This window comes from Adiantum capillus-veneris, chromosome 12, assembly GCF_014529385.1.
Source record: "Adiantum capillus-veneris isolate H3 chromosome 12, ASM1452938v2, whole genome shotgun sequence".
Lineage (NCBI taxonomy): Eukaryota > Viridiplantae > Streptophyta > Polypodiopsida > Polypodiales > Pteridaceae > Adiantum > Adiantum capillus-veneris.
In genome coordinates, this window is record NC_140942.1 from 122644350 (window position 1) to 122666355 (window position 22006).

The 22006-nt window shown below is 41.6% G+C and overlaps 1 pseudogene; it reads left to right on the forward strand.

Annotated features, from left to right (window-relative positions):
• Positions 1-17034: 17034 nt before the first annotated feature.
• On the forward strand, positions 17035-17653 carry LOC147446446 (uncharacterized; annotated as a pseudogene).
• Positions 17654-22006: the final 4353 nt, after the last annotated feature.

Consider the following 22006-nt stretch of genomic DNA (forward strand, 5'->3'; position numbering starts at 1 on the left):
CAATCAGGCCCATGAGGCGGGTGAATCCGAGGAAGAGTGACGCCGACATTCATGGTGTGAGGGTGATGATAGCGATGGTCTTCATGCACAGTGGTAGCGATGGTCTTCATGGGTTGCATAGGCATAGGCAAGCCTATGAGAGTGCTGCAGATTTTGTGGCTTTTGCTTCCTCCACCCATTGTGGGCATGTTATTGACCTCTGAAAGAGAAGAGGCATCTAGGCATTTAACTATGTGCAGCTACACGTGCAGCTTGGCATCCACGTGACACAATGCTATTGTAGCCAAGAGCATATGCTCACACACATTGACCTCTGACTCCCCTTTCTTCACCAATTCACACCAACCTCATTTCACTAGCGTTTCCAACGCTTGCAGAAAAGGCAAGGTCAGGGGCTCAACTCATTGTTGAGTCTTTGGCTTCTTGTAAGCTTACTAAAGCTAGTGGATGTCCTTACCACGCCATTTAGGATAGCGTTTGGAAATGCTTCTCAAAAAGCCATGGTGAAAAAAAACTAGTCCATATCCTCACCAATGCCTTTAGGACATTGTTTGGAAATGCTTGTCAAATTTCCATGGTGAACAAGATGATTTCCTCACGAGCCCCTTTAAGATAGCGTTTGGAAACGCTTGTGAACATTCCATGGTGAAGAAAAGCTAGATAATGTCCACACCAACACCTTTAGGATAGAATTTGGAAATGCTTGCAAAAACTCCATGGTGAAAGAGAGTTAGCTATATCAAAATGATACACTTGTTTTGTACTTTGTCACATACTCTTAGAAAGTAGCATTAAGAAATGCTACCATTTTGGGCACGGTGAAGCTTTTTTAACTTATAAACTAGACTTTCTGCTTTAGATCTCAATTAACCAATAAGAGCATGAACATTTGGAAATGCTACACTTTCTTGCATCTGAAGCATGAACCACTTGCAAGCATAGACGTTTCATGGACTATGTAGGGAAGTGTACACAACCCCCACTTCAGACAAAATTTGGAATATACTTAGAATCTTGCTTATGTCTCCTTGTATGATTTGCCAAAAAGTGTGCCATTATTGGTTCTTCATTGTCTCTAAGGCCTCAAGATGCATCAAAGACCATGGGGATTCACTATTAGTAATGGAGGGATGTCACCTACGTGCATCCAAATTAGAGAAACCCCACTGTATACGGTATCTTACATGCTGACCTACCCCCTATATACGGTCAAGATATGGACGTTCTCACAATGAGCCATCCCCCCTCATCCAGAATCGTACGGAATGTAATGACCCACTATTTTATGTATACTAGTAACATGATACTTTAGAAGCACATGACATATAACCTCGTGATTGAGGTCCTGAGCTCGATATTGACTGGGTGCATGAGTGTGAACCTTGAAGATTTTGCTTAAACAAAAAGACCTAAATTAAGAGGAAGAAGATTGTGTATAGATTATATCCAATTGAATGTGGAAAGACCCCCTAGGAGGGAAGAAAAGGCATGTCTTCAAGATTAAAAGACTTTTCTACGCGATGCAAAAACAAATCATTAACAAACTACAACTTCTTTGGAGAAGAGATGAAAACAAGTCTACCATTACTATTTAACAAACTAATTGGACCCTAGTGAGCCACGTGCAAACCAAAGGTTCCTTACTATTCTGGTGCAAATCTTCTCTCACAACAAGTAAGCGTCTTGTTGACCTACCATGGATAGTGCCTATCCTATAGTACTCTAACTTGTACTATCTTAAGATTGTGAAGCAAGGATCTTATGACACCTTCTCAATCTATACACCTCTTTGTCCTTCCCAGCATAGCAACATCTTCTTCACTCTCTTCATCCTCGTTGTGCTACATTTCAACTTGGGATTTTTGTTTTGCAACAAAGAAATTAAGGGGGCATATTCGCTCCATAACACAAAGAGAATATTCGCTGCAAACTTGTGAGGCGCTCACCTGCACAAAACACCATCAAAGTACCTTCAAGCCCTCTATCGTCATAGCCGATGGAATCCAACACTGGCAGCAATACATTGAGGTGCAGGAGCACGAATATCGTTGGAACGAAGGGTGCCTGGATCAATGGCAGGGGTAAGGTATCTGACGTTTAAAGAAGTAGGGCCCAAAAGCAAAAATGCGACGAATACCTTGATGGGCACTCAAAGATGAAAAGCGATGGATTTGAGGCAGCTTACTTTCATAAAGGAGAAGCAGACGAGGGGATTCGAGAGAAGAGATGTCGTGCCTATTGCACAAAATCACAGGTCGAGCAATTTGTAAGCAACAAATAGCACCGAGAGAGGCAGAGACCGACCCCTCGGTTTGATTTTCACTTTTCTCCGATCAACACACACACACACACACACACACACACACACACACACACAGAAAGAGAGAGAGAGAGAGAGACCATGCTGAAGGAAGAAAAATGGGGCACACACATGGTAGAGATAGCTCAAGATGGTGATGGGTGTGCCTGGCAACAAGGGGGGGTGCCGAGGCAATGATAGGTGGTCCATTGGTAGGTAGTGTTTTGAAGTTTCAAAAAAATATATTTCAAAACATACAAAAGTACCTTCAAGGTAGGTTCCAAGTTTCAAAATAGCCAGCATTATTTGCAATTGAAGTTATTTAACTCTATTTTCTTGATTTTTCAAACTGATTTTCTCCTTCTCTCCCTCCCTTTGATCGGCGGTTTTGAATTTTCAACGGGCTCAAGACTAAGCTGAGGCACACTTTTCCTTTGGAGTCACATTGCACAACACTCTCTCTCTCTCTCTCTCTCTCTCTCTCTCTCTCTCCCGTCGAAACAACCATTGTATTTAAGGTGGCCCAGGTAGTTGTATGAACTCCCTATGTAGCCCCCCCCCCCCCCCCCCCCCCCCCCCTCCCTTATGTATACGGTATGAGTATGAAATAATGAGGGGCTACCTCTATTGTATACGCTTATGTACAAAATTCAAAAACCCCCTCTTGTACACTCACGTGGTTTCGTACAAAAAAACATAGTGAATCCCCTGGGATCAAAGATTGATCTTGCTAAAGTAGTCCAATGAGATAGAGTCCAAATATTATCAATCTTGGTATGATTTAGTTTTTTTTTAAATGAAGAGTTTGATGCAAGTTTCAAATTAAAAAATGATTAGATTTGCAAGCGACCTCTTCCCTGTGTCTCTAAACTAATTCCTCTACCCTAGCATGTCAAAATGCTTTGCATCATCACATGGTCAAGCACAAAAACTATTAGCTTCTAGAAAGAATGGTGAAGCCAATAGGCTTTAGATACATTGGAATGTTACAACATGTATTTCTCTCATTTGAGGCCATTTTTTGCCTTGATCAGCCCATCATTTCATGAATTTAGTTGAGGGCATTTAGACTATGTAGATTTTAACAATATTATAGAGCTCCCTACACAATGCAATCACATGGTTTAATATAATCATGTGTAAAACAATATGAACCCCTTATGGAAAACATCCATGAGGAAAATTAGTGACCTTTCAAGGCATTCTAAATTGCTGGAAATTAGGGTTTTTAAGTAGTATAAACTATCATTAGAAGTATCAATTTCGGAAATTTTGCAAGAAACTATTAATCTCACCTTGTCAACTTTCAGACGAACGTTAATCACAAAATTGGGCTTCTTGATAATAAAAAATTATCCCTTGAGCGCTCTAATGTTAGACCAGCGGGTAGACAGACATGCGAATAACCTGCCAACCATCCTATATATAGGCCCCTGGCCCTCTTCAATATATATAGACCCCTTTACTGCATGTGTGTCCGGAACATTGCTCGGGCCGTGCCCGTCTAGTCCTACCCTTGGCATGACATTACTCCCCCCTTGGAGAAGCGTTTTCGTCCTCGAAAACACAAGTGGTAGTATCTGCATGGGAACACTAATGTTTTCCACCGTGGCATCCCTCATGGATCCAACGGTTCGTTGAATCGGAACCCGGTTCATTGGGAGGTTCAATGAAATCAAGAGTAACATCTTGATTTTCTACATTGTTGTCCCTGTGCAACCGTCTTGGTTCACCGACTCATAATCAAAAGAGCGCGAAGGCTCCATTTAGAACTCACTTGAGAATGCTAAACGAGTTATCATTACTAAGAGGTATTTAAATGCATACCCAGGTTTCAGACTTTCTGAAGGTACTGGAATGTGTAATATAACCTCGGCTCCTCTTTCCAGGAAAGTACTATGCTGACATACTCATCAGTAGCAACCAAGTCCTTGACTTGCGGTGGTTTCTTGCCAATAGTCAACCTCATCCAAACTGATGATTAAGGTTGATAACTTGAGAATAACAGGCAGAGACTAGAACTAGCCGTAACATGCCTTTCATCATATGAAGCAAACTCCAAACCAGAAAGGTAACCAATCTAGTTGTTTTACTTCTTGCTAACGTATGCACTTAGCATATCCTTTAGCGTGCTTTACTAACGTATGTACTTTGCATATCCTTTAGTGCTAAATAGAATGCGTATAAGCTGCCCATCCTGCGCGGGATGAATAGCAACAGTAAGAGTGAGGTGTTGTCCCCCAACCACTTACAGACAGTCGCCCACGACTGACGACAAACTATGACTCAATCATTGATTATCCAGCCATATACTCGATATGGAATGGAGACAACCAACTAGGTTGAAATCAGATTAGAGTTTCAAGCAGCCAATCACGAACACCCATACTCAGCCATCACCTTGTATAGCAGGGTGTAAACTCATACTAAATCTGCAAGAGAGATTGCACTGGCAGTGCAAAAAATTGCAGAAACAATAATTTCCATGAATTTGCATGCCACTCCGAATAAATTTGTGCTAAATACTAGGGCCCATAACACCTAGTGTGCATGCATTTAACAGAAACATATCCGAACCGCAATTCCATGATGAGACTTTCCACGGTACGTATGTGAAAGTCGTGCAACAAATTTGGACCATAATAGAATGTGACAACTCGATCACACCTAGGTACCAACCATGAGACATTCTCATGAATATAGCATAGTTTGCAACAAAAGTTGGACCATAACAGAATGTGACAACCCAGTCACACCTAGGTACCAACCATGAGACATTCTCATGTACATAGCATACTTAGCTATATGTAGAAACAACCCTCCGTTAAGGGGGTTTCACAGTACTTGTAATTGTAACAAGTTTGTACTTAGTACCCGACAAGTTCTGGCCACTGAAATTGCTCCTGATACTGTGTGCTTAAAATGGTCGAACCAATGGATGCGACCAGTACCTAGGGACTTCGTCGCGACACATTGGTAAAAATTTGGCGCCAGTGTCAGTCCAAGAGACTCATATTCTCCACATGTGGAATATGTCTCAAACAAGGATATCAAGAAAAGCGACATCCATCAAGTACGAGCTGGTACTTGTGTGTGGAGGTAACTGCAAACACTCCGTGACAAGAGTGAGAGGGACCCTCATTATCATGCTCCACACTAGCTAAAATGAACTCCTTGAGTTCCTAGAACATGTTGTATCCCATGTGATAACATGTGCCAAATCGAACCCTACAACTAGGTTCGTAACAGCATAAGGTATAGTGGACGCTACGGTCCAAAATACTCTGTTCCAACATGCCCTTGGCATGGCTTTGAAACATTCAAGCATATTTATACGACTTTCACTGGAAACCGTGGGTGTTGCCTACGCAATCCAACCCCTTTGGTTAACATCTACGTAGTCAAACCCCTTGGTAAGACCCTTTGTAGAAACTGCTCAACTAGCAGGCAACGGTAACCAGGGATTTTAATTATACGATGACGCATTTTGTTAAATGTTAATTATTTTTGTTATTATCACTATTTTTTTTTTATGTTAATAACATATCTAATGTCATGACTTACGAAAAACGGTAGAAAACGTAGAACCGGCGGGGCAACTAACAATCCTGGCAGGCCCGGCGGGCTTATTAAGAAACCCGGCAGGCCCGGCGGGCAAAGCAAGAATCCCTCCGGCCCCGTCATGTACCCCCTCCATATTTGACGGCTCTATATAACCCTGTAGTAGACATCACATCACATCACCGCTTCCTCTAAATTTGGTCATCCTTTAAAATTTAGAAGAAAAACTAAAGGTAAAAAAATGAATAGTCTTTAAAAAAAATTAAAACTTAATGTAACTCTGATCATGGATCATTAGTTCTTTTTTGGACTGAACTGATTCTTGAAAGGATCTAGAAAGGTGAATCTTTGGGTCTGTATCTCTACATTTGGGATGGACTAATCTCATGTTTGGTTCACCGTTATATTTGCTAAATTGATTGCTATATTGATTAGAACTTCTATCATGGGTCATTAGTTCTTTTTTGGACTGAACTGATTCTTGAAAAGAGATAGAAAGGTGAATCTTTGGGTCGATATTACTTTTGGGATGTACTGATCACATGTTTGATTCACCATTGTATTTGCTTGCTATTCCGATTAGAGCTCCAATCATGGGTCATTAGTTCTTTTTTGGACTGGACTTATTCATGAAAGGAGGTAGAAAGGTGAATCTTTGGGTCAATATCTCTACTTTTGGGATGGACTGATCACATGTTTGATTCACCCCGCTGTATTTGCTTGCTCTTCCGATTAGAGCTCCAATCATGGATCATTAGTTCTTTTTGGGACTGGACTGATTCATGAAAGGAGGTAGGAAGGTGAATCTTTGGGTCGATATCTCTACTTTTGGGATGGATTGATCACATGTTTGATTCACCGCTGTATTTGCTTGCTATTTCGATTAGAGCTCCAATCATGGGTCATTAGTTCTTTTTTGGACTGGACTGATTCATGAAAGGGATAGGAAGGTGAATCTTTGGGTCGATATCTCTACTTTTGCGATGGACTAATCACATATTTGATTCACCGTTGTATTTTCTTGCTCATGTTTGAGTAGATTGAGGTTTATTCCCTTCAGGCTTCACTACTACGCTTGTGTGTGATATTGATTATAACACTAATGTTTGGTTTGAATAATACTTGAAAGAAGAGATAGCATACTGAGCTATGTTTATTGGTATTGCAGGAATCCAATAAGTATGTCTTCCACCGGGAATGTGAGCGATGATTTTGGTGTCTCAAGCTTGGCTTCCTTGAGGAGACCTCCTACCTCGATGCGAGGTCCTGCTTCGCAGGGCACCACTTCGCAGGGCAAGCAAAAGGCAGGTGGAAAAAGTCCAGGACCCGAGTGGAATTTTGCCACAAATGTAAATAATTATCAAGATTGGAAATGTAACTTTTGTCAAAGAGAAATCTGGAGGAGCACCAAGAATAAGGGATCATTGCTAGGTGGCAATACCAGAATCCAAGGAGGAAAGTGCAAGGGCCTAGGTGCAGAAGAAGCAGCTATGCGCTTAAAAGCTTTAATTAGTAAGCTAATTTCCACGAGCAAAAGATCAAAACTCTCTACTTTCGACCATCACACCCCGGTATAGATAAGATCAAACCAGTATGAGGGATCATTGGGTGTAACGCCCACCAATGGAAGCACCCAAAGTAGGGAACCAACTTCTCATATCGATGGAACTACACCTCCAAACCATGGATCTCCTGACTTTCAGGTAGGATTGTCAAAAAGTAGATAGGTTAGCTTATAGACGAGCTTCAAAACGCTTGCCTTAGAAGAAGCACAACTTGCACTAGCTAAAGCCGTCTATTTCACTGGGGGATCATTGGCCATTGTCACCCGTGATGCATGGAAGTCAGCTTGGAAACGCATTGGGGAGTATGGTGCTGGATTTACCCCTCCAACATATCACCATATGAGAAACCAACTGTTGGATAAATGTTACACAAGCACACAACAGGATATTCAAAGGGTAATATTATATGCAACAGAACAATCTGGATACACCATAGTTAGTGATGGTTGGTCCAGCGTTCAAAGGCGGCCATTGATCAACATCATGCTTGTATGTCCTCATGGTGAATGTTTTATCAAAGCTGTGGATAGCTCTAGTCAAATAAATTCTGGCAGTTTTATAACTGACATCATTGGCGACGCAGTTGAGGAACTTGGAAAAGAAAATGTTTTCCAAGTAATCATGGACAATGCCAAAAATTGCAGGGCTGCAGGTAGGATACTTGAAAGTCGCTTCTCTCACCTATATAGTGTTGGTTGCAAGACACATAGCTTGAACTTGGTATTGCAAGATTGGTACAAGAGGGAGGACACACAGTGGTTCAAATGGATAGTAGACAATGCTCGCTTAATAGTCAAGTTTGTTTTGAAGCGTCAGAGGGTTCTTGACATGTATCGTAAGAGGATGTCTACTATGTTAAAACTGCCGTACGAAACTAGATTTTGCACCAACTACTATACGGTAGAATCACTAATAAAAAATAAGAATGTTGTGATGGAGACATTTGTTTGTGCCACTTTTTCAGAATGGGAGGCTAGTCAAAGGGAGAAGATAAAAAGCAAAATAGGGGTGATTAGAGATCTACTAGAGCTGATCGCCACTTCTGGGATGATGTGGTGGATGTGCACAATGTCATGATGCCAATTATGCTCGCATTACGCCAACTGGATTCTGCCTTGCCTAACATAGGTAAGGTGTGGATGGCTTGGTGGACTGTTCAAGAAAGCCTTGCAAATCCAGAGGAGCCCCAGGAGCCAATTGTGAAGCTTTGGAAGACACCATTCACTCAAAAGAGGAGAGAAATTTTGAGAAAGTATGTGCATGGTCGATGGGTTGGAGCACATAGTCCACTACACAGCGTAGCTTTCTTATTGGATCCAGAGTATTGGGCAATGGAAATAGACAAACTTGATGAGGAGGTGCTGGGAGACTTTTATGATGTGATAGGCAGGTTTTATGATGATCCTGATGAGCATGCATCAGTTGTTACTGATCTTACGAAGTTTAAACTCAAAGAGGGTAAGTTTGGTACAGAATTTGTGTTGAAACTTGCCACGGAGCAATCAACATGGAAGTGGTGGATGATGAATGGTGGTAGTGCACCCACCCTTAAACGCCTAGCTGTTAGAATCCTAGCCCAATGTGCATCCAATTCAAGTTCTGAGAGAAACTAGATTACATATAAATATGTACATTCCACCATCAGAAACCGCCTTCTAAATTCAAGAGCTGAAAAATTGGTGTATATGTACTACAACCATCGGCTATTGGCAGGAGAGCAAGTTGAGAACTACAAAGAGGAGATGCCGCGTTGGACTTATGATGTAACCAATGATGAGGTGGACAAAGACAATGAGCTGCAAGGGGAATCTCATGAAGTAGAAACTACATGTACTTTAGAAGAGATTGAAGAGAATTTGGAAATTGAACCAACTTTGACCCGTCGTAGCAAGCGACGGTGATTTAATTAATAGATTATCGAATCCATTGAGTGACTTCTGGTTAAGTTCAAAAACTGTTTATCTTATAAGTTTTTTTTAATATTTAGTTTAAGGTTTAGACATTTGCTTAATAATAAACTAAGCCCTTAAAAACCTTTACAAGGCCACAAATCACTATTAAAGCTTCATAATATACAAAGCCCTAACAAATCGTTGCATTATCACATATCATAATTGAAGTTGAAGTGAAGACAATTCACAATTCACTAATAAATTCTCGCAAGACAACGAGTAAATGTTTTCAAATGTTACAAAAACTATCCAAGTGATAGTGAAATATTTGTGAGAATATCTTCATTCTCCTGTTCACGCTGACCTTTAAGCTTATTATAGTCTTTAGCCATTTTGAACATTGCATATAGATTTTTGGATATCTCATACTCACATATAGCACAATGAAAGTTATTCATCATGCTTTGCATCAAGCATGATATATGATACATATGTCCGCATGGCAAGCTGAAGTGACCACACCACTCATGAAAGAATGATCTACATATGGGGCAAGGACCACCGTGCTCACCAGAAGCTGGAGGGGCCTCAATAGATGTTGGGTGCTCAATCAATGTGGCAGAATTTTGTTTTTTTATAGTCGCCTCTAACTCTTTTACGTGGCGAGATAGCACCTTCACCTCCCTTTGCAAGTCTCTATTTAGGGTTTCTTCTGCATGAGAGCCTTGTGTAGCTTGTGATTCTTGCCTGAGTTGAGTTTGAAGCTCCTCCTTAACTTGGTGCACTTCCATTGATGCACCTTCTAGTGCCAATGACATCTCTTGCTGTGTGACGGTGATTGCAGTACTGCAAATGTCCTCAATCGTCATGTGAGGTGTCCTTGAGCTAAAGTCCACTGCTTCACCCAAGACATAATGCATGTATAACATCTTGGCAAACCACAATGGACAATCCATATGATGCATAGGATGACCCATAACATCGAGATATATGTTCTCTCTATTGTCTCGTATGTCTGCATTAATGCATTGTGATAGCTTGAGTCGGCCTTTCTTGATGTTTTCATCTGCAACGCTTGGCCATATGGATTTGACCATTTCTCGGTCAATCCTAGTGTTCACATCTTTCCATTGTGTACCCACTGGGTTGGCCCACTGGGAGCAACGAGCTGCAATTCGAGCTATGTCGTTCACTCCACCGCCTTGACACATGGATCTGAGACGCTCAAAAGCGTGCTTAGCCCTTTGATTATCATTATCCATATCCTGATTAAACACTATACTTCAGTTACGGCATACAAACTTAATGATAATCAATTGCTATAAGAGTAACCACCATTTTACGACAATCAATTGCTATAATTTTAACCACCATTTTATGACAATCAATTGATATTAGAATAGCCACCATCTTACGACAATCAATTGATATAAGAGTAACCACCATTTTTTAAATCAATGAATGACAATCAGTGACTCCACGTGGCTTATTGCTTGAAACTTAAGGGAAAAACAAAACTCATAGAAAATTTGTTGTCTATTGAGATATAACAAAGTGTTTTATTACTCATACATCATCCATGGCACATAAAACCAAAATTTTAAAAGTGCTTTTATAAGTCAAAAGTCCTAGAAAACCCTGCTTCATAAAGTACATCATATATCCATCAAAAAAAGGCTACACTCATTTCAGAGGGAGGGCATAAGCATCGTTCTGGCTGGGCTTCAAATCTTTCTAATTCTTCGTCCAAAAGTGCCAAGGTCTTTCTGTCTGTGGATTTCTTCCTCACCCAACCTTCCACAACAATCCTAGATATGGCTTGTACCTCCACTGAAACCTTATGTTTGAACCAATCTGTGCTGTAGTAGTCAGAGAACTCTCCACAAAACTTACAAAATTGCCATATCACCCATCCTATGGCGTACACATATGTGGCCTTGGTCCATGGGCATAAACTCTTGCCATCTAGTAACTCAGGAGCTTGCCAAGGATGAAGCTTTTGCCAGTTTTCATCGGTATTGTTGGTGTTTTGTGTCTCTAAGCCAACACGCAGAGCCAATCCCCAATCAAGTATTCCAATATGGGGAGTGAGATCCTTGGTAAAGTCCAACATGATCTTCCATGGATGGAGATCATTGTGGATCACTCCCTCGTCATGTGCGAATCGCAATGCCTTCACCAAGGCATGGATCAAAGAGGGAGCATGATTGCACATGCTCTTGATACGTGTTTTCTTGTCTTCAGAGGACTGCTCCCGTTTAAAGTCTTCAGGGATCTTTCCTTTCCCCTCTTGATGCGCTACAAGCGTCGTGAAAGAGCCATGTGGAAAGGGCACTGTCTCCATAAGATTACCTAAAGTTCCCCCATTGAAGTAGGGGAATATCAGAAACCATGGCAACATTATAGAGTGGGCAATACTCCTCACAATCCCTCTATGGTTGAGATCTACCGCTCTTTCTGATGCAAAGCTTTTCCACTGATGCTTGGCCTGTCCTTCAAGAACTCCTTTGCACAATAAGTATTCATTGCAGGAAGGAAACTGATCCCTTTGATTTGAACTTGCCACCCTGTGCCATAAGCCCATGACCCAAGTTTCTTGATCTTCTTAATGGACTTATTTGGAATGCCCAGAGTCATACTACATTCAGAATTATATACTGCTCTCCAGGTGATTCGCAGAAGCAATAGAACCCGATGTTCCCTCAATGGCAGCCTCCTCAATAAATGGTTCTCCAACTTGGCTGCTCCCCATAACTCTGGTGATAGCCATTCGCATTTTCTTGCTTAGGCCAAACTGTGTGTCTATGTGGGATGCTCGCCTTGACCTCTCCTTTTCAGCTCTCCATCTCGTGTTCCAATGCTCTAGCTTACCCTTGTCTACTTCTTGAGGGAATTCCTCTTTCAAATCAGAGGCCACCTTGGGCAAATTGCCCACCCAACTGCTCAGTAATGAGATTATTGATTTGGTTGTTTTGTTCTAGATATAACAACAACATTTTGCGGGCAATCTCATTGTATAATGATTGCAATCTAGACTCGTCTGCAACAATCTCCGCTATATCGTCGGGATCTAGTGCACTAACGATTGTAATCAACAATTGTCTAATTTTCTTTTTGAACTCTATCATTGAAGTAGCAGAAGGATCCATTTTGCCTGCAATGATATTATTGAAAACAACACATTGTGAAATATAACTATGTGTCACTGCATTTGGATCTTTTCTACGTGAAAGAAAAAGTACAGTATAGACCATAGATCTCGTACGCTATTGCAATGACACACCTAATCGCAATTTCAACCATGTGCCAATGCCTCACCGTACAACAACTTACAAACAGATGCTCCTGTCATTCTAGCAGCAACACACCTAGTCGCAATTGCAACCATGTACCGAAGCATGAATGACTGGGAGCAACATAAAACATAGTCACCCTACGCTTTTTCAATGACACACCTAGCCGCAATTGCAACCATGTGCCAGTGCATCCACGCACGGTGACTTGTTTCAAACAGATGCTCTTGTCATTCTAGCAGCAACACACCTAGTCGCAATTGCAACCATGTGCCGAAGCATGAATGACTGGGAGCAACATAAAACATAGTCACCTTACGCTTTTGCAATGACACACCTAGCCGCAATTGCAACCATGTGCCAGTGCATCCACACACGGTGACTTATTTCAAACAAATGCTACCGTCAATCTAGCAGCAACACACCTAGTCGCAATTGCAACCATGTGCCGAAGCATGAATGACGGGAAGCAACATAAAACATAGTCATCTTGTGTTTTTGCAATGACACACCTAGCCGCAATTGCAACCATGTTCCAGTGCATCCACGCATGGTGACTTCTTTCAAACAGATGCTCATGTCATTCTAGCAGCAACACACCTAGTCGCAATTGCAACCATGTGCCGAAGCATGAATGACTGGGAGCAACATAAAACATAGCCATCCTACGCTTTTGCAATGACACACCTAGTCGTAATTGCAACCATATGCCAGTGCATCCACGCACGATGTCTTCTTTCAAGATTCAAGCATATGTAGCATTATGAAATTATTTGAGCACACATTCATGCATTAGATGCTACCGTCAATCTAGCTGCAACACACCTAGTCGCAATTGCAACCATGTGCCGAAGCATGAATGAGGGGAAGCAACATAAAACATAGTCATCTTGCGTTTTTGCAATGACACACCTAGGCACAATTGCAACCATGTGCCAGTGCATCCACACACAGTGACTTCTTTCAAACAGATGCTCCTGTCATTCTAGCAGCAACACACCTAGTCGCAATTGCAACCATGTGCCGAAGCATGAATGAATGGGAGCAACATAAAACATAATCACCCTATGATTTTGCAATGACACACCTAGCCGCAATTGCAACCATGTGCCAGTGCATTCACACACGGTTACTTCTTTCAAACAAATGCTCTTGTCATTCTAGCAGCAACACACCTAGTCGCAATTGCAACCATGTGCCGAAGCATGAATGACTGGGAGCAATATAAAACATAATCATCGTACACTTTTGCAATGACACACCTAGCTGCAATTGCAACCATGTGCCAGTGCATCCACGAACGATGATTTGATAAAATAAATTTTATACCTTTAAGTTTTAACACAAAAAACTCAAAAAAACATCAATAAAATAAGGAAGGGTTTAAAAAATTACTGCTACACTGCTTTGAGAATGTGGAAAGCTGCCAGAAAGTTTGGTGAAGACTTTTCAATGTACCTCTTTTGTGAAAAATACAAGCACCGGCGTCGCCTTTATATAGCCACGGCGGGCCCAGCGGGAAAGTAGCTTTACCCAGCGGGCCCGGCGGGCAAACTTATTAGCCCGGCGGGCTACGAGCCGGTCTCCAGGTCTCCCTGGAGGTCAAAAAAGATGAATGTCAATTAACATAATATTTGTTATTTTGCATTTCAGTTGTTATTAACTTGAAATTATAGTGTGATCACGTCATTTTGAAATCCCTGACGGTAACCAACATAGTTAACCGTGTACATAATGATTGGAATCAACTCGAAAAGTTGAATTCGTCCCGCTACTGTGTGGTAGATTGCGGAATTCTTTCCTTGAAAGTTTAACTGGGAGAGATCAAACTGTGATCCTCAATGCCTATGGGGTGATTTAGCAGTCACCCTCCGGGTCGTACCCCAAAAAATATGTCCATAGACACTCCGTAGTGCTATAGAGAGAGCAAGAAATCCACACAAGTGAACTGCCTAGCTCTTGTGGATAGCCATGCTATCTCAACTGATTGTTGCATCTATACTTCCTTGTAGAGATCAGCTTCTATGAGTTGAAGATTTATCAACAACTCAACTTGAGTGTCACACTGAAAACATGTAGTGCAAAACTGACATTGTAAACATCCTGAATGACAAGACCCTTGCTTGCCCCTTAACGTCGATGTATACTTCCCTGGGTAGATCTGTTCACTCTTGAAAACAATCACCCAAAGAATGCCAATAGTTGGGTCTTACCCTTGGCCTGACAATGGCTCTTAGCCTGTGTGGCTCATAGCCCTTGTGCAAATTAGTGTTCAATGGACGAACCGATGAAGACTAATTTGAGTAGCATCTTAGCCACGTGCTAGCTGAGATTAGAGCACCTTGGCTCAGGCTGACTCATGAGCAAAACACGTATCGAAAGCTTCTTAGAAGATTTTCATTATTCCCGTAAAGAGAGAGAACGAGAGAGAAGAAGAGCATGCTGGGCTGCAGAACTTTCCTTGAACGACTATGACGTGTATAGTTGATTGCCATGCTCGTGTGCATCTTATGCCTAACGTGCAACGTATCCTATAAGCATGCAACAAGTTTCTGCTATGACTCTCTCATTGAGAGAGGTAACAGAAAAACACAACCACATCTTGATCTACCTGCCTTGTAGGGTCGTGATTGTATGAAAATGACTTAGCATTGGCACTTTGCCTGTGAAATAAGTCCTAGATTTAGGTTCCTTTTAGTGCTGTTGGGTGTTGATAGCAACCATCCATCAGGTTCAACAATCCATTACTTAGTCTGTCCTTGACAGAGTTGCGAGTGTGATAGCAGAAGCATAATGCATAAAGTGGTGGAATCCATGCCACCTGCTTAGCATGCCTTGCATGCAAAAACGTAAGCTCTTGGCTACTATAACGGTCTCAAGCGTGAGAACCAAAACCATAAGTGCCTTGCACAAAATAAACTGATAGGGATTCTGTGAGCTGACATTCCCTATTTTGCCACTTCCCCAAACTTGTGTGCCAAAGCCCTTGATTCCAAATCAATGGCAGTATCTCGGCACAAGGGAGAAGCTGTGCTTCATGTAAAATTGCCAAAGCACTTTGCTTTGCACAATGACAGTAATTGCCAAGTAAAGTGTAAACATGGAAAAAAAAACAAGAAAAAACTTAAACTTGGCTAACCTGGTAGTTGTTGCTGCAACCGGTTGTTATGAGATTCCAAAGGGAAAACTCGTGTAAAGGTGGCTCATAGCCAAATCGGCCGTGCGAGAAAGAGTTGTCACATATGGATATACGCCCTCTTGTATCATATACATCCGTCGTATACGGAATGAAATAATCTGCAAACCGTTTGCCAAAGCCTTCCCAAGTTTGTATGCTCATAGCATATGCCAAACATGGTGAGTCACTATGGAAGATGCATAAATAGAAGCCTTGCTTCACCTAAATCTGGTACTGCTAATAGCCAACGGATGTGGCTACAAATAGCATGAGAAAAAGAATCGACCGTGTCGAGAAATTTCAAGTGAAATTAACCAGTATTGTGGGGCAAGCATCCTATGTCGGTTTGTAGAAACAGTGACAAGGAGTCGGCCATGCCGAGCAACTTGCGGCCTTCAACAAGTCCAGTAATAGGCCATGTCTATCTCCTTGAGATGCTGAAAAATTGGCCCTTGGCCTTGCCTTTGAAAGAAAATGTAACCCGAGCGTGCACTATCAAGGTACTCAGGAGAAGCCATGCTTCAGATAATTATGTCTGGCCTCATGGCCAATAAACACTATTGACGACAGATGTCATAGCAAATAGAGTCAACTGTGTCGCTCATGCACAGATAATGGACCTTGTCCAATTTTCCTATGCACCCCCACAAAATGGTCATACCATACAGTTGTAACAACTTCCTCAGATTAATTCCGTGAGAGTGGTAACATTTGCATTTAAGGCATTAAAGTTACTTTCAAGTACACTTTGGCGATGTTCCAAAGTCTTGAAAGCGGCTAAATCAACAAGACCATGATCTCCTAGATCATCGGTATCATGCATGCTAGTATCGGCAATGCTCGTAGCTGTCGGATTTTGAGGGACTTGCTCAAAATCAAACGTGTGGGAAGGTGGTACATTCTCACCGGCCCTAGTAAACACGTGTTAATGCAAAGAGAGGGAAAATAAACACCAACTCGTACCTTATTGCACGTAATCCTGGCTTCCTTGTTCTTCGTAAGAACGCCGGTGTTGAATCAACCAAGAACAGCTTGAAAAGAAGAATCGAATCGGCAATCGATGAATCACTTGAAGTCACCGAGCAAATTCGAGTGGCCGATAAGCTGGTTTGCGTCATAAATCTTTGAAATGTGTCCTCAAAATCTACAGCCGTCAAGAAGCTAAAACATGCAAATCAATTTGCAGAGTCGGCTGATGCGATTGGCATCATATGCAATCACAAAACCAGTGAAAGGTGACCAATCGATGGCTTGTCATCTTGCCGAAACTTTCAAAAGCTGTGTTGCAGCAGAGGCCGGACTGCGGAAATGGGCACAATCAACCGCAAGTTGTGTTGATGAAGTGTACCGAATCGAAGAGGAAAACCGGAACAACCTCCGAAGAGTGTCGGCACTAGCTGCGTATGCACAGGACCTTGTGAAGGGCACCAAATTTGGCCGAGTGTGGACGGACCAAAAAGAGAGCCCTAATTTTTTTTTTTTAAAAAAATAACGAGCTCTGTCTGCAGACAACTTCGGCCGCCTGCGCTGGGGAAAATCTTGCCATAGCTCATGATGTGGGCGGAATTTGGGCCTGTGCAGGGTCGTAACTTAACCTCCTCGCCAAGGCGCTTCAACTGAGCCTAACCTCGACCACGGCCCCTTTCGCGGTCTGAAGGTCCGACCACGGGCCCTTTCGTGGCTTAGCTTCCCTGCACACCCTCGATAGCTTCGGCTTCTCCTCCACTTCCCCAATTTGACACAGGTCCGACCACGGCCCCTTTCGCGGCTTAGCTTCCTTGCACACCCTCGATAGCTTCGGCTTCTCCTCCACTTCTCCATGGCACAGCATGCAAACTCATGCAAATCCATGCAAAGAAGCATGAGGGCCACAACCTTTCTCCATGATTCCTTCACCGATTCCTTCACCGAATGCAAACTCTGACGAAAGAGAGAGCAAGAGAGAGAGAGATCGCCATGCTTCCAGAGAGAATGCCATGCTTCCCTCCTCCATAGCTCCCTACTGTTGCCCCCTCCTCTCCACCTTGCTCTGATACCAATGTTAGACCGACGGGTAGACAGACATGCGAATAACCTCCCAACCATCCTATATATAGGCCCCTGGCCCTCTTCCATATATAGACCCCTTTACTGCATGTGTGTCCGGCACATTGCCCGGGCCGTGCCCGTCTAGTCCTACCCTTGGCATGACATCTAATAAAAACATATGGACATTGATCACTATGTTTTGCTAGCTACTATCACCAATCAAGAGCTTCTTACAAATTGTGCCTTCCTACATCAATGATTATATGGTTTTGGTAAGGATCGACAATTTTGGGATGATACCAAGTATTGTGAGGTTTCAGGAAGCATTTAAAATAAAAAAAACTTTTTAGCTGAGGATGAGACCATGGTTATTTGTACTTATGACTTGAGACTATTTGTGTTACAAAGCAATTGGTTTGCATCCGGTTCACCAACTAGAGGATGAATTTGATGGCTTCTAGAGTGGTGAAAAATTAAGAAGACAAGGATTTCATTGTAGCTAAGATTTGCATATGTGGATGAAGATCAATACTTTGTATGGTTCTTCTTTATAATATGAGGGTCATTGGAATTGGATGGATGTTTAAATGAGGATTCTAATGGTGTAATCAACAAAATGAAAGTCGAGCAACAACATGAAAGTTTATACATAAACCAATTTCTTTGAAGGAAATTTATCAAAATTGACTTTTAGGATGAGAACACATATGTAAATAGACACTCAAAAAGGGAAAACAACAACATGGAGGAGGCACATTCATATGAAATGTCATAAAGTCACCATCTTAAGAAGACATATTTATTACAATTTATAGAAGGGTACCACGACAATGGGATATGTGGGTATCAAATTGGGTGATCAAATCTTGCATTAGAATATCTATCAAATGCTTATTCACAATCACAAAATATATATGTAAATGTTAAAAGGAATAGTTTATGAGTTTCTAGATCTAAATCATACAATCAATGTGTTAATAGTTGACTCTACAATAGCAAAATTCAGCTAGATTTTTTCCCATCGCTCGCTTTTGGCTGCTCATTTGTTGCTCGTTAGATGATCGCACCCCTTTGTTTAGCATTGAGCTCCTCTAGTCTTTGAACTTTGACCTGATTCTCAATATCTTTCTCATTGAGCCTCTCAATGTCTGTGTATATGCCTCATGAAGTTTCTTTACCAATTTTTCTTTTTCCTCTTGCAAGATACTCCATTCACCCTCAAGTTCTTTGACTTGAGGCTTGTAGGGAGTTTCACTCCACTACTTTATCCTTATAAGATCTTTTGTAAGCATTGAGTTCCATTTCCCATGTGTTCATCACATCATGATGGCATATAAATTGATATTGTAGTCTCTCCACGTTTCATCTAGGTTAAACTCTCTAACCAAATTTAGCTCCTACTTGAATAGCCTTCTTTCTAAATCATCCAACTCCTCCTAAGTAAATCTTATTGAGGATCCTACACCCTGAGATGTAGTAGGCCCTTGATTGTTGTCCTTTGGCAAAGTTGTGCATTGTTCTTTTGGAAGTGCATCTTTAGGCATATAGCATGCTTGATATCTGCTTTATATGCACCTTCTTTGTTTTTGTGCGCATCTGTCGCACCTGTCAAAGCAAGGGACTTTCCGTACACTATGTGCAAGCAACAAATGGCTGCAAGCACACAACCAGACTAATCTAGCAAGCTCAAGACAGCAAGGGTGTGTCACTCACCACCCTACGCTTGCCTTCGTGGAGGATTCCTCATCGCGAAGAATAAGGAGCTATCGATGTGCCACGCTCAGCCGCCTCGCCACCATCATGTCGTTGCAATGCTCAATCACTCTCTCTCTCTCTCTCTCTCTCTCTCTCTCTCTCTCTCTCTCTCTCTCTCTCTCTCTCTCTCTCTCACACACACACACACACACACACACACACACACACACAAAGAAATGAAGAAGAAAATGGAGATGGAGAAAGAGCACTCTTCAATTGCACAAATGAGAGAATGAGTGATTTTTAGGTTTAGGTGACTTTTATATGAGCTCGCCCATTCATCCTTGAGCGCCCATGCTTAGCCAACTAACCCTTGAATGTTCTAGTTAGAGTGCACCTCTCATCGGCGATCACTCTTATCCTTTTTCTATTGGACTAACAAGCCTGGTCCATGACTACTAGAAGTGGACGTCGGTGGTTGACATGCCCCCCTTCCTGATGTAGATTCTACCCTTGGAATATAACAATGCAACATCGGGATCCATGATAGGAGTACCTATAGGCAGAAGAAGAACAACATTGTGAAAGCTCAAAGGCAACATGTGCAGGCGTGCAATAAGTAAGATGCATACATGATATTCTAGGAACTGCAAAAGAAAATTCATGAATTATAACATGGCCAACTAGAACAAACGTAGTACATGAATAACATGCAATTGAGTTAAGGTCTATTAGGTTGACTCTAAGAGAAGCACACAAGAGCTAGGGCTAAAGTAAGTACTAGATTGACCAACGTTAATTAGAAAATATCGACTAAAGAGTAGTTAACCCTAGGAATGCTCGTCGAGGTCTAAAGACTAGTGATCTTCTCACTTATACACTTAAGTGTGATCAACATAAAATACAATGAAGTTTGTGCTATTTGCTTTCTCTTTTCTCTTTTTTTTTTTTTTTGTTGTCATAGTTGCTACAAGTAGCTGGGGGACTCGAGGCCTCAAATACCAGCAGCTGGGAGACTCGAGGCCTCAAATATTAGCTTGAGCATAAACTAGCCGGGAGACTCGAGGTTTCAAATACCAGCTTAACACATGGACTTCCACAACGCAATTCACACTTAGGTGGAATAAGCTAGAGAGAACTATATCCTCATATCCTAAAACATGACTAAAGTTACTACCATTAATAGACCATTTATTAGGAATTAAAGTCAGCAATTAAGTGGCCTAGTTTAGCCTAAGTAGCTGATACCTACTTAAAATCAACTAACAGACCAAACTCAAAGAGAAGAACAAGGCACTAGAAGTTTGAAAAAATTATAGCATCTAAATTGGCAATGTCATAACTTCATAAATTTTTTGCATGGTTAGAAACTCAAATGACAAGATGCAAACGTTAATTATGGAAAGCATAGACAAAAGGAAGTAGTACACCTAATATAATGGAGAACATCCATTGTAACTTGCAAACATCCATTGTCATTGTCCTTTGAAGGCATCCTTATGTAGTCACAAACTGCACAATAGTCACCACCAAACATCCACCTTCTAGAGGCACATCAATGGGAAAAAAGAACTTTGCTAATCACTAAACTCTAAAACAAAAACACTCCTATCGTTGTTATCCTACCTACCCTCCATCACTCAAGTGATGAGGATCAAAGTAAGTGGAGGTTGGAGAGCTTGGTCGGTAGATCTAAGGCTAAACCGCTATCCTCATCATCAAGGTAGGTGTAACACTCTTTGGTAAGGCCGTGTGTCTCATTTTTTTGCTAATTTCTTTTGCTCTTTACTATTTTTATTTTTTTTAAAGTTTTGTTTTGTTTTAAACTAGGGTGGTTAGTTACTATATATCTATATATATACAATCCCTAAAATCGGAAAGCTCAAGGTCAGGGAAAGAAGGGTAAGAGGGAAATAATTCAATAGACTGAAGGGTAAGAGGGAAATAATTCAATAGGCTGATGTGAATGAAGACTCCCCGCTTCCTTGGGTAGATCATACTTTAAAAGTATGTCATCACCTTTTGGAACCAGTTATTCCAATTGGTAATAGGTGAGGATTTTAGCCAATAGTTCTCTATTACCTTGGGTGCCTCATCGAGTTGCAAGGGTCGTAAGGTACACTCCCATGAACGAAGTTGAAGTAGTGCATCAGGTAATAATTGAACAATGGGAGGTGTCAAATCTTTTGTAGCTTCATGGAGGCTGCCTATGGTAGGTGGAGGTTGTGTAGAATCTTTTACCTCTATAGATGCATTACATGAGGAGCTAGAAGCTTCATGGAACTCCCCCTTTTTTGAGCTAAGCCGAATAGATTGGTTTTTCCCTGGAACCCAAACTAGCTCTGGAATAGGTGTGTAGCATTCTGTGATCTTTCCCTTTCCATGGTCTTCCATCGGCTTTGGAATCACAAGGTTTGACTCACATGGTTTTGTAGTGGATAGGGAAGGACACGATTTACTTTTAGGTACCCAAATTCAATCATTTCCATCATAAT